This window comes from Phocoena sinus, chromosome 13 (assembly GCF_008692025.1).
Source record: "Phocoena sinus isolate mPhoSin1 chromosome 13, mPhoSin1.pri, whole genome shotgun sequence".
Lineage (NCBI taxonomy): Eukaryota > Metazoa > Chordata > Mammalia > Artiodactyla > Phocoenidae > Phocoena > Phocoena sinus.
The window spans coordinates 56,981,820-56,995,488 of NC_045775.1; positions in this window are offsets into that span (position 1 = coordinate 56,981,820).

Genomic DNA, 13,669 nt, shown 5'->3' on the forward strand with positions numbered 1-13,669 from the left:
GTGCAAGAAAAATCTGTACTGACCTCCCAGAAAGGAGAGTGTACCTTGAATATTCTTGCTCCTTAATTGAAACTCTTGGGATTATTTTAATTGTTAGTTGAGGTTTAATTGTGAAGGAATATATTTTAAAGGGTCTTTAGCTTATTTCATTTTCTATGAATGTCAGCTGCTAAGTTAGTTTAAATTTAACCCAATACTTCTAAGAATACTTACCTCTCTCCTTTTCTTTACAAATTAAACTAAAGTGAGAATAAGCAACAAAAGAAGGCAAGAAACGTTTTCTTATTGTCCTTTGCTATAGACACCATTTTGAAAATGTGATGGGTTCACTGGAAGGAAATGGCGACTCAAACTCAGACCTAATGATAAAAACTTTAATAATAAATACCACGATAGCAATAGCTGTCATTTATTGTAATTACCATGTGCAGGCACTAAGCTAATCCATTGTACACATTGTCTTACCTATTCCTCGTAACAAATTTGTGAGCTAGATATGATTAGTGTCACTTCACATACTAGAAAAGCGAGGTTTACAAAGACTTTGGCGTGCAGCAGAAAATAAACAGTTGGTAAATGTTAAATATTTCCAGAAATATTGGAGTAATTTGGTGTAAGGCATACATGGGGGAAATGCATCAATGGAGTGAGTCACCCTTTGCCGCCTCTGCCATCATTACAACAAAGGAGAGACTGAGAAGCTGAGCCCCAGGGTGAGAGTTAAATGCTAACAGAATGAAGAGCAGGGGGCAGTTGTTGAAGTTGGCGCACAGTGAGTGTAGCTATTTGTGTGCAGAAGCACGTGTGTGCACATATGTTCAAAGAGTAGAAACGAGGATGGGAAGGAAGTGTAGAATGGCACAGTCAGGAGCAGTATTAGCCATCTTTAACACAGATAGAGGGCAGCCTGAGCAACTGGTGCAAGTTCAAAAGCAGATCTTTCCACTAAGGCATGGTCCAGGAGGTGCTATGCTGAGCCAGGCACTAACCACCCAATTGTTGGATTGTGGGGCTGTTCAACAGAGTGGACTTTTGGGGGAGAGGCCAGAGCGCCCAGGGAAGAAGGTGGACCCGCAGGTGGTAGCATGTTCTTAGCAAGCAGAACAGCTATATTTCAATAATTGAGCAGCTGATATAATCCTACCATTCAAAACTGAGCATCTCTGAGGACACGGACTTATGAGATTGCTGGCTGACCCACATCTCCTATTCCCAATTCTACTCCCACTTACTCCAAAATGAACTGCCTTCTTCCTACTGCTGTTCAAGAGATTCCCTCCAAGACATTGTGCTGATAGCTCTCTTCAAGCCCTTCAGTTCTACAGGCCTGCTTTCCGGAAAGAGATTGGGTTTACCAGAGCTGAGTGAATCCATGGGAACCAAAGAGGAATGTGAAGTCCTAAGCCAATACCGGACATTCTAGAACTTGGGTGGAAAGGTTCTCATGTTCTCTTTCAGGCTCCATCAAACCACATCAAAAAGAAATCAATCAATAAATGTGTCACATGAGAAAGTATCACATTCTTGTTCTTGGCAACATTTTAAGTCTTCATGTTAAGTCCTCATGGCAAGTTATATTTGCTTCCATCTGGGTTCCTTTCCCTTTGTTCTCACCTCTGTTTCTACGTCGGTTTCACCTTGGCTTCTAACTTGAATTTCACCAAATGAAAAGCCAAACTATTTCATTGGGAAGATAGGGAAAAGAGAGAAATGGATCCTGGGACTTTGGAATTTTTCCTATGGCTCTAACTCAAAGGAGAGGGATGACACCTTGTAGGTAAGTACCCAAGGAGGCAGGACAAATAGCAACAAATATTTTCTCAGTGCTTTGTGAATTTGCAAACGCTTTTGTGTACAAACAATCGTTCTCCCAATTTTGCAAGATCATGATTATTACTCTTCCCTTTGACAGAAAGAAAAGAAAAAAAATAAAACAGTAAAGCGCAAAGGAGTTCAGCCAAAGAGCTAGTAAGTTTTCTGAGTACTCATCCCACCATCTTTCCAGTGTAATGTGGGGATTTGTAGCCTCTTCTCATTCTGGTTGTTAGGAAAAGTCCTGATTACTCATGCCACCACTCAGAAATAAATCAGGCTTGATCCTTCCTTGATTTAAATACTGACCACCACTCTCTTCCTCTCTCCCTCTTCATCCAATTGTATTCAGTCAACAAATGCTCATTGAGCATCTCTTATGTGCTAAACACTATCCCGTGGCTTGTGATAGGGTTGTTGGCCAAACTGTGCCTTCCTGGAGCTTACATTCACATAGGGTCAGGCCTAAAGAAATTTTTAAATAAAGTAATTTTTAGACTCAGTGTTCTATGACTTTTGTTTTGCATTAGAAGCAAATCACTATAGGTCCAGCCCATAAACAAGGAGAGAAGATTACACAAGGGCATGAATACCATGAGGTGGGAGTTTGGGGGAGCTATTTTAAAGGAATATTACCACAGAAACTGAGGTATCTCGGGGGGCCAAAATATTCCTAAATATTCCTCCACTCCAGTGAGACCATATTATGACATAGTATGAGCTTGTAGTGAAACCTACAAGCTCAAGATGGTTCGAAGATGGAAATTATGTCTCATAGCTTCAGTACTATCTCTGAATTTCCACTAGGAAACTAGCTGTTATGCACTTGAGGTGTTAGCTCTCTGAGGGTTGATGGTGTTTCCAAAAGGATTTTCCATCTGAAAGTCTTTTTAATAGATAACGCTTAAGCACCATTTCTGATTTTCTAAGCCATCCCCAAATCCTAGGTCAGCCACTATTGCAAACAATAGTTCTGTGCGGGCTCCAGCCAGTTTCCAGTAGGTACAGCCTTGCTTCAGGCCAGTGCTATACACCTCTTGCCTCTGGGAGACAGGAAGCTTCTTTATTGGTACTACTGCATGGGATGCTTTAGGAACTCACTTTATGCCCAAGACTGTGCAACCTAGAAGTAGGAAGAATTAAATCCAGGATGGGAGAAAGGTTCACCAATGAGGAATGGAAGTCAATGGGAAAATGCTTCTTCCTTTGTCCCCTTTTCTACCCCAGGAACATTTGGAGGTGCATTTCATTCTGCTTCTCAGATGATCCCTCAGGAGTGAGCAACCCATCACCATGGTGATGTCCTAGCTCAGCCTTTCTCTCCTCCCGTTTCATTCTGGTTCCCTGGGATCATGTTCCCAAATAAACTCCTCACACATGGCCATTTTCTTAGATTTTGCTTCTTGTGGAATCTGGGCTAAGACAACCTTCAAGCTTTAATGATTCAAAAAGGAACTAAATCAATAAATGACCGATGATAAAATTTCAGTGTTATACACAAAACACACAGGCTTCAATAAGCGTGGTTAAGATTGCATTTCATGAAATATGTGACTTACCAGATGTTGTCGATTTTGAGCACTGAAACATTCATTCTCATAGTTAGTTTCCACACTGGAGACATAGATTTCTCTATTATGATTCTTAGCTATTTCGAGACTCACTCTATAACAAAAATAATATGATATTTTCTAAAGGTATTGATACACATACACTTACTTGGGGCAAAGTTCTCAGGGGGACACTGGCAACATCGCTCGGTGCAGCTGGACCTTAAGGGAAGAAGGGTCAGCAGACGTGGAGGTCTTCAGTTCTCTGCTCATCTTGCAGGACAGTGTGCTTGGGCAGTACACCACGGGGTGTACTATGAGGCTCTTCCTCCCTTCAAGGAACCTCAGCCCTGCTAGTATTCCTTTTTATAAGGCAATTGTGAGAGCAGACTTGAGGGGAAATAAGCACATTGGGCTTGCTTTGCTCAAAGAAGTCTTGGCTTAGAACCAAAATCGTTAAGGGTGTTCTGAAGAAATACAGATGTCCAGCATCTGGAAATCTTAGAATTTCTGGTCACTTGGGAAGTGATTCTGAGTAGTACCTCATGAACCCATGGGAAGCTGCAGCCTCATACCTTTCCGCAAAGAAGGAAGCCATCAGTCCTAGTTAGGGCATTGTCAGGCAAGCCAGAGAAAGCTCAAAAATCATCCATCAGAAAATCCTCCCCATCTCTTCACAAAATGTAACAAACACACAGTGGATGTTGGTGACAATCTTCCAGTTCCTCACCATTGAAGGTTAGTGATAACTTTTTATCAGCGTGGCCAAAGGAATGTTCCTGATCTGCTCTGTATTCTCCTTTATTCCCTAAACATGGCTGCTGTCACACATCATTTGTGTTTCTTGCTTGGGCAAGGTCTGCTTCTGGTTTTAGTGGCTTTATTGTTAAATGTTATTCTTGCTTAGGCCCTTGACAAGAGTAGAGTCGTCAGCTCAGAGTGTTCATCAAGTGATTTTCATTGAAGGCTTTGCTTCCATCCACTATGTTCTGTGCAACACTGGTTGTGGCTGGCTCCAGGGTGCTGCAGCTCCCTAGCTCTCTCAGCTGTGCTGCTATGTCTCCCATCTCCATTGCTGGGTTGAGGGTCTCCTCTGGACTGTTGGAAGAGGCTTTGTGTGTTTTGGAGATATGAAGGAAAAGCACATTAACACCTATTTTTTCCAGAAAGAATATTTTTTTGCTTATATTTGGAATTGAAAATAAGTTCATTTTTTGCCCTGTGCCATGCACTTCCTGTGAATAACATCACTAAATTTCCTGCCAGTCACCATGATGTAAGAGGAGATCCAAAGCACTTCCATTTCATTTTGTTGGCTTGTAGGTTTCACTAGGTGCCATGATAAGTATGTCATAATAATAGGGGAAGGATATTTTGGGTACCTGAGAAACCTCAGTTCTTTTGGTAGGAAGACTTGTAAAATAGCTTCCGGTGATCCCTGCCTCCTGGTATTCACACTCTTGTATGTTCCTGACCCCTTGCCTCTGGGCTGAGCCTAGTGACTCACTTCTAACGCACATGATAGGATCCTTCCCCTGTTGAGCCTTGAGATGACCACAGTCTTGGCTGACCCCTTGATTGCAGCCTGTGAGAGACGCTGAAGTCGAGGAACCCGCTGAGCCAGCCCAGATTCCCAGCACACAGATAAATAAACAGTTTCAAGATAAAGAAATAGTTTTGGAGTAATTCATAACACAGTAACAGATAACAAATACAGCCCCCTTCCAATTACAGGCAGTAGGAGTCTGTCTCTCTTTTTGGGAGCCATTGTAATAGCATCCTTTTGTTGCAATACCCAGGAAACGTCTGTAATCTATGATCTCCTTTGAATGCAGGCCGCCAGTTTCCACTCCTGGATCACTAAGCAACATTCAACCTGTCAGAAACTAGGGCATACAAATTCTATTATAGCCACTATATTTAACACAGGAGCCTGGCTAATAAGGTCAGAAGTGTATTTTACAGCCTTAGCCTGGCATCGCATCTTTTCTGGACTAAGGGCACTTTCTATAAGTTCTGATTGAAAACAGCAGTTATTCTTTTTCTTTCCCCCTCAACAGTTATCTTTACTGAAAATGTACAGTGCTGTTGCTCCTGACAAGGAGGACATGTATTAGACACCACGGGCTTGCACTTGAATACCCAAGTGATGCATTACATGAATATAATTTACATAATGAGCCAGGGAAAAAGTGCATCTTAAGGGTGTGCATGCTTTTCAACATTTAAAAATGTTGAAATCTTGACAGAGAGCTGCCTCTTAGGGTGAAGAAAAGAATGAGACTTACCCCCCCCCCTTCAAGCTCTGAGCTGGTGCTGTGCCCCAAATATTACTTATGGAGGGAGTTCACACCAAGAAATAAACCTGTTGTATGTTCGAATGTTAATAAAACTAGCACATTGGACTCACCTGGCTGCTTTGGAGCCAGATTCCTTTTAGTTTTACGATGAATATGAAAAGATTAAATTCAAGCACCAAGTGGGTTTTATGGTTAAGTCTCTATTTATCAGTGGGCATTAATTAACATCAGATAAAAAATGTGATTCCCAAGGAATTACATATCTCCTTGTCATTAGTGGCAGGATTATAATTATAAACCTTGCTGGATTGAATAATTAAGAAATTGTAATAAATGGCTATGCTATAGGAAAGCCCTTGCATAATGAAAACAGCGGTCTTTGGCAGAAGTTGTAGTAATTAACTCTTAGACCTGGGTCAAATGCATTCCCCATGGCGGCTTTCATAACCTCACAAAGACTGATTGATTACACTCTAACAGTTGTACTTGAATTTAAGAATTATTTTAACTTTTTATTAGACTTGAGCTTCCTGAGCTCAGGTGAAATGAGCTCTAGAAATCCAGGCAGAATTTTTAGATTGTAGGTAGTTTTGGATAAACTTGCTTACGGACCTGAATTGAACACATTGCCTATATCAACCATGAAGTTAAAGACTTTCTAGTTTGCTTTTGTCCATATTTTGAGATTTAAGACTGTATTTATATGATACCAAAATGTGACTTCTTGGTAGAGGGAAAAAACCTACCAAAATGGCTCTTTGGCTCCTGAGAAACACCACCCAACCCCACCCCCCCAATTCACCTTGTTTTACTAATTCCACCTTTTAAAGAGATAATACATTTAATTATGCTTATTTGAAAATAGACAGGAGGGAGAAAACTTTTAGAGGTTATGGTTAAGTTTATGGAGCTGTAGATGGTGACAGTTTCACGGGTGGATAATTATCTTCAAGCCCATCATTCATTAAATATGTACAGCCTTTTTTGTATGTCAATAATCAAAGAAGGACAAGAACAAAAAAGACAATAGAGTTTATAAAATAAATACAGCTTTTTTGTACTTTTTTTTCATTTCTGAGTAAATTAAGTGTTTGGAGGAAATTTTTGATGTTTTAAATAGCTGCTATTATCTTGATCCAGTTTCTAAGTATTACTGAGTGCCTGTATGTGCGGCACTGGGCTAGGGGTTACACCATCCACTTCCCAGCCTGGCTCTATTACCTGAAACAAGGAGACCAGAGGAATGCAAAAAGAATAAGAAATTCTGACATATCGTGGCATTTATTTGCACTATAACCTACTGATCTTGGCAAATTTCCTGGGATGGGAAAGCATAAGTCACACATTGACCTGAATGGAATCTATCAATCCTGCTCAAATGTTAGCCAGCTAGTAATTGCCTGAAACACTAACGATTGAAATGCCAAAAGAATCAAAGTTCCTTTCCTTTTGGAATGAAAAGTGGTCACCTCACATTTCTAGAAGATGTGGCCATTACTGATCTCTGGTGCTAGAATGCAATTGGACAACAATGTCCTTGATAAATGGGGCTTGCTCCAGCCCAGCTGGATTCTCCATTTATTCAATACCTTCACTTCCAGCCTCTTCCTACCTCAGGTCCTTGCATTGGGAGTTTCCTTTGCTTAAAATGTTCTATCCCCAGATCTTCACGTGGATGGCTTCCTTCGTTTAAGGACTTGACCCACTGTCATCCTCTGTGATGGTTCGTTTAAACTTTTCAGTTACTTCTGGTTTTTGGGTGGATGTACTTCTCTGGTTTCAAATCCCAGATCTACTACTTACGAGTGTATTTACTAGTGTATTTAGCTGTGTGTACTTGGGCAACTAACTTATTGAACCTCTCTGTATGTTTACAAGTATGGATAGATGGATTTGTGTTTACCCTTCATTATTCCCAAAAGGATTTAAGGCAACCAAGTCTATTTATATTATTCAGCTGTTTTCCATTTGTAGTACCTTGATATTTCCCTTTTAGTCTATTCAGTTGTCCTAATTTAATTCTAGGGACAATCTAACTTCTACTTTTTTTTTTTCCCCCCAAACGTTTTATTATTAGGCCACAACCATTTTTTACTCCTCTTGGTAAGTTGATAGTGAGAATTTATACATTAGTCAGCAAAGGTTATCTCAATAGGCTAAATGAATTGAGACACTGAAATCAAAGTTTAGACAATCTAGGCAAATAACTGTAACTAAAAATAAAGGGAGGTGGGATATGAAAACATGGCCTGCATTTCCAAGACTAGATGGTCTGTGTTGCTGTATTATTTAAAGAATTGATCAGCATTTCATTTTATCTCAGCAGTATGGTTAGTTGGGAATTTATAAGAATTGGGAATATTTGAGCAACTTCATTTGAAAATCCTATGTGTAACTGGAAATGAGTGACTTCTAAATTGTTTTTCAATGGAAAAAGATATGTTGGTTATTGGTTGGTGACATTATTTGGTGTCATTGGTTGGTGATGTTGAGAACATTATATTTTCAGCTGTGACCTGATATGTGAACCAGACAAATTTGAAAAACTACGTTTTTCTCTATGAGTTGTTGCAACCCAACCATGCTGCTGAAAACTGTTACCATTGCCTCATGACATGACTGTTAAAACCAGTTTATATTGTTTATTTTGTCTTGTTTTTGCTGATTTTTGATGCATTTATGTAGCACCTTTTGAAACAAGTAGGGAAAGATGAGTTGTACTATGCCCCATCTTTATGTAGTTTGGTAGTTTGGTTGACTCCTAAGAGAAGAACTAATAAATATCTGCTATGTGAAAAAATAATTAGCTGATTAAATTTGTAGTATAATACTGGGGGGTTGTGATAATGAATCACTTAATTGAAGACTCTTGAGATGTGTGATTTGGAAGAAAAAGTTTAGTGAGACATGAGATATAATGGTCTTAAGACAGGAAAAGTGTACTCACAAGTGGGGAAGAAGAGACGTGAAACACAGCCTCCACAGATCAGGTAACAAAGGATGCTCTTCCACCTGACTTGTTTGGGTAATTTACTTCTGCTTGACCCATCAGCATGTTTTGTTTAGCAAGTGCAATTAAAGAGTAGTAGAATCAGCAGAGACATAGTTCCAAGAAATGGAGTCAGAAATGAGTATCTCTCTCTCTCTCTCTCTCTCTCTCTCTCTCGCCCGCTCCCCCTCCCTCCCTCCCACCCGCGCTCTCTCTCTCTCTCTCTCTCTCTCTCTCTCTCTCTCTCTCTCTCTCTCTCTCTCTCATCTCTCGTCTGTCTTCCTGTGGCAAAAAGTTATCGATTCCCAGACAGCTTGTGTCAATCATTGAAGTCTGTGGCTGATTTTTCTGTGAAGTAAGTGCTGGACCAATGGACATAAAGGTATTGCCTTTTTACATTGTTTAAATACTTCAGAACATCATCATCAACAAGTACTTTATCTTTTTTTTTTTTTTTTTTTTTTTGCGGTACGTGGGCCTCTCACTGTTGTGGCCTCTCCCGTTGCGGAGCACAGGCTCCGGACGCGCAGGCCCAGCGGCCATGGCTCACGGGCCCAGCCGCTCCGCGGCATGTGGGATCCTCCCGGACCGGGGCACGAACCCGTGTCCCCTGCATCGGCAGGCGGACTCTCAACCACTGCGCCACCAGGGAAGCCCCAGTACTTTATCTTTTAAAGAATCCTACTAAAGTATCTTCACTAATTTGGGGAAGAGAGGAAGATAAAGACAGATCCTTTCAAATAGTGCAGTGTATGTCTGTGGTGGGGGGTTTGGGGGTGGTAGAGGAAACATAATGAAAATACTGAATGCTCAGTGGTTATAGTTAGTTTTTCTCTCCTGTTATTTAATCAGGGTGTTTATAGACAAATTTTATTCATGTGCCATTTTCATGAATTTTGCCATCCGTACTAGATATAATCTTTCCTAAGTTGTTTTAAATAAAGTCAAATTTTCCTTAGTCCCACTCTAAGAAATATTTTCCATTGAAGCACAGGTTTGAAGCGCTACTTACATTTCTTCAACTGAACATTTGAATAAAAACAAAAAAGCTAAAGATTTTTAAAATCTTTCATGTACCGCTAATTGCATATGTAAAATTTGGAAATACTGATAGAGTCATAGCCTCCATTCTCTCTTTGAACTCTGAAAATATTCATTTGCCTCAGATACTACACCCTTTTTTCAATGAAACAGCCCAACCAATGAACAAAATACCAGGACAAAAAACAAACAATCAAACAGAGTCAAGATGTTTCTGAGTAATGAAAGAAATGTGCAACTTATTTAAGGATTTGGCTTTTTTTTTTTTTCCCAGAAGTGCCTTTTGGTTATAATGTTCAAACTCCTTGACTTGCAGAAGATGAGGTAGGTTATATTATTTAACATGTTTTTTTAGGCAAAGAAAATAGTAGCAACAACTTAAGGCCTTTTATTATTTAGGTTTTAAAATCACGGGAAATGATGTGGTTTTACTTGATAGTTACTGCTGCCTACCTGGCCAGCTGCAATCGTTTCTCTGTTCTCTGGGAGTAGATACGTTTTCTCCTTCACCTTTGTTCTGTCCAAGAAATCCCCATCCATGAGAATGGTTCTATGATACCGTGACCTACTGAACACGGGTATCCCACTGCAGGCCATCAACCTTTTTCCAGGACTGTCCTCATTGTGGACTGCACATTAAAATCACCAGCAGGGAGCTTTGAAAAGATGCCCATACCTGATTCCTAAACACAGAAATCTGAATTTCATCGTTCCTTGGTGGAACCCAGCCTATGGAATTTTTAAGCACCTCACCAAGGGTTTCTTTCTTGGAGCCAGGTGGTTTGTTTGATTGATTGACTTTTTTCCCTCTCTTTCCATCGTGGCAGTTGTTGAGCACATTTAAAGGACCAGGTAGCCACATCCACGTTTAAGTTCAGGTATAGGGCTTATGCAACAGGGAGACCACCTACAACCCCAGGTTCTTCCAGTGACGACCTCTCACTTGTCATGGACAGGAGAGCTGGAGACTGAAGAGTGTTTCCTTTTAACAGGCTTGGCTTATCTGTGTTGGCAGGGTGCCCTGGGAGAACTGGCTTTCTGGCATGCACGCAACGGAATGCAATGCGGACCTTGACATTAATCAGGCTGGGTCTTCTCCTTGTCTCTGCAAAAGAACAGCCTCGCCATAAAGTGAAGAGACGGGGCTGTTTTATCCTGGCTAGATTCCTCTCCCTCTGTTGTTGGGGAACATGGGGCCCTGAACTTGGAACATTTATAATAATGTTTAGCAGCAAGTAAAGAGCCCTGGTCAGATTTCTGGCGGGAAAAGCAGTAGGGGGTTGGAAGTCACCATTTTATTCTCATTTAGGAAATGAAGCTTTTTTTTTTTTCCTTTCTTTTCCCCGTAGCTCTGTTGTCTCTCCTGAGTTTTACGTCAGGAAATGTGAAGCTGCTGATAGCCTGTTGCTGAAATCAAGTTCAGGCTTTTTTCCCTCTCGTTCTCTTTCTGGTTTCCCTCCCTGAAACCTGGGTTCATGACAGCTTGTTGTTGGACAGGGCATTAGCCTTTTGTAATTTATTGCTTTTAGATTAAATCTGGGGAAACTCAATATTGCAGTTGAATGATTAGAGCAATACCCCTTGGAGTAATAAATTTTCTTTGGTGCTATGCATCTCCAGATCATGTTTCCCTTCTAATTACATTTACATAAATGATATTCTGTAAAATTAAATTAACATTCAAACGGTTAGACTGGCAGAGAGAGACAAAAATTAGTTACCGAGTTGCATCTCCTTAAAAAAAAAAAATCTAGTTCTTTTCATAATATGAATCACAACCCTCTCTCAAGGGTCTGAGTAATCAACAAAACTTCAGTTCCAGAACTGCACAAGGACGTTTGTCACCAGCTAATGGAGATGTTTTGTTTCTTTCTTGGAGATTTAGACCGTAAAGCCTCATTAGACAGTGACTACGGTGACTATTCAGACTTGCCACTAATGAATTGCTAATCTTACTTCAAGCTTCTCGCCTTGAAATTCTGCAGTAATCATGGGGAATGTCCAAACTGAATAAGCACACAGGACTTTGTTCCGGTCTCTGCCTTCCTTAACCACCTGCCCCCACTCTTCTGCGAGCCTTGGTTTTCCAGTCTAGGAGTTAACAGAAGGCCAGCCACAGGTGACATCCAGAATCTCCCTACCTTTCTATGATCTCTTATATCACTTCAGTGGGTTTCCATTTTTAAGAGTTTGGGTCTCTTTAGAAGTTGCATTATTTGGAGGGCTTGAATCAGAATCATTAGAAAATCTACCACTTCCTTGTCTTAGATAAGAACGTTACCTCAACTATCGTTACACCTATGATGTCATGACAACGTCGAGAACCATTTCCCTTGTGAGCATGATGAGTGGATGTAAAATGTGATTTAATTTATGTAATAAAAATTGCATATATCCCTAGGGAGGATGTTTAACCAAGATATTACCAGTAGTATCCCTGAGCAGTGTGATTTTTTTCCTATGTATTATGGTCTCTATTGTTTGAATTTCTTAGAGTTAACGTTTATCATTTTTATATAAAGTAGCAAGCTGCTGCTAAAGAAGTATCTTTTCTGGGTCTTGGGGCTCAGGTGAGGAAAGAGTTAAATGAATGTTAGCAGCTTATGCCTTGACTGCTTTTATTCTCCCTGTTAAGTACCAGGACCCATGACTCCTCACCACCTGAGTTTAGCAGCACCCTGGATACAATCAGACCCATGGATCATAATTACATGTATTGAAATGTCTGATAAAACATCTCTGTCAGGAGTCCATTCTCCAAATAACCTCTCACGGTGAGGTGTCTTCCAAAACCCTTTGTGTAAGACGCCCTGCCCAAAAATCCATTGTTGTCTCTGTTGCTGTCTCCAGGCTCTTTCTTCAGTCTCGAGGCTGGGCAACTACAAGGCTTGCAGGCCTGCAGGGTACAGCCCACCAAGGAGGGAGCCTGGCATGTTTGATACCAAGGAGGGCCCACTGTGGTTGAATTATAAGAGGCTTGGGAGAAAGATGGGGGTAATGAGATTAGAGAGGCAGGTTAAATTAGATAATGCAAGACTCTTGACATATGCTACTTATTTTGGTTTTCTTCTCAGAGCAATGGGAAACAATGGAAATATCACTAGGGGGGTGACATAGTCATATTTCATTTTGCAGAGATGACTCTGAGAGCAGGGTGGGAAATAGATTGTAGAGTAGTCAGAATGGCTGTGGGGGACCAGCTAGGAGGCAACTACAGCCTTCCTAGACCAGAGGAGTGGCCACAGAGGTGTAAAAAATGGATGTAATCAAAAGATAATTCAGAGGTAAATTTACATCATTTGGTAATAGTTTGGCCATGGGGAAGGAGGAGAAAGCACTGGCCAGAATGCCTCTTGGGTTTCTCACTGTATAACTAGGTAAGTCGTGGATGATGGAACAATTAAAGAACACAAGAGAGCAGGTTTAGATGGATGGAGAGTGACACTAGTCTTGGGACTATTGAAATAGATATCCAGGGGGGAGGGTTGAGCAGGCATATATATAAACCTAGGTCTCAGAGGAAGTCAGAGTAGGCTATATAAAGATGGTAACTGAAGTCATGAGCATGTATGGGGTGATATAAGCCCTAGAATGAATTTGACTGACCGTGTCCTAGGTTCTCTGAACCTCGGCACTGACGGTCCTCCCAAATGGTGGTCTGGTTCTTCAGTGTTCCTCCCATCTTCCTGCGTGACATTATAGAAAAATTCCACATACTCCTTTGACCCTGCCTGTGGTAATGACTCACTGGATTTTGACCTTGAAGTCTCAGCTCCCTCTTCCAGTGTCAGCTGCCACAATCCGGTTGTCTTGGATTTTGAGGAGAGCTATGAAGCCATTAAAGATGATGCTGAACTTGAAGCCTGGGTCTTAGTTCTGCCATCTCAGCTTCATCTGAAAAACAACCATCCTCCTCCTAATTGATCCATTCATTATTTCTGTGTGAATCGAGAGCTGATTTATGGTATATCCAAATG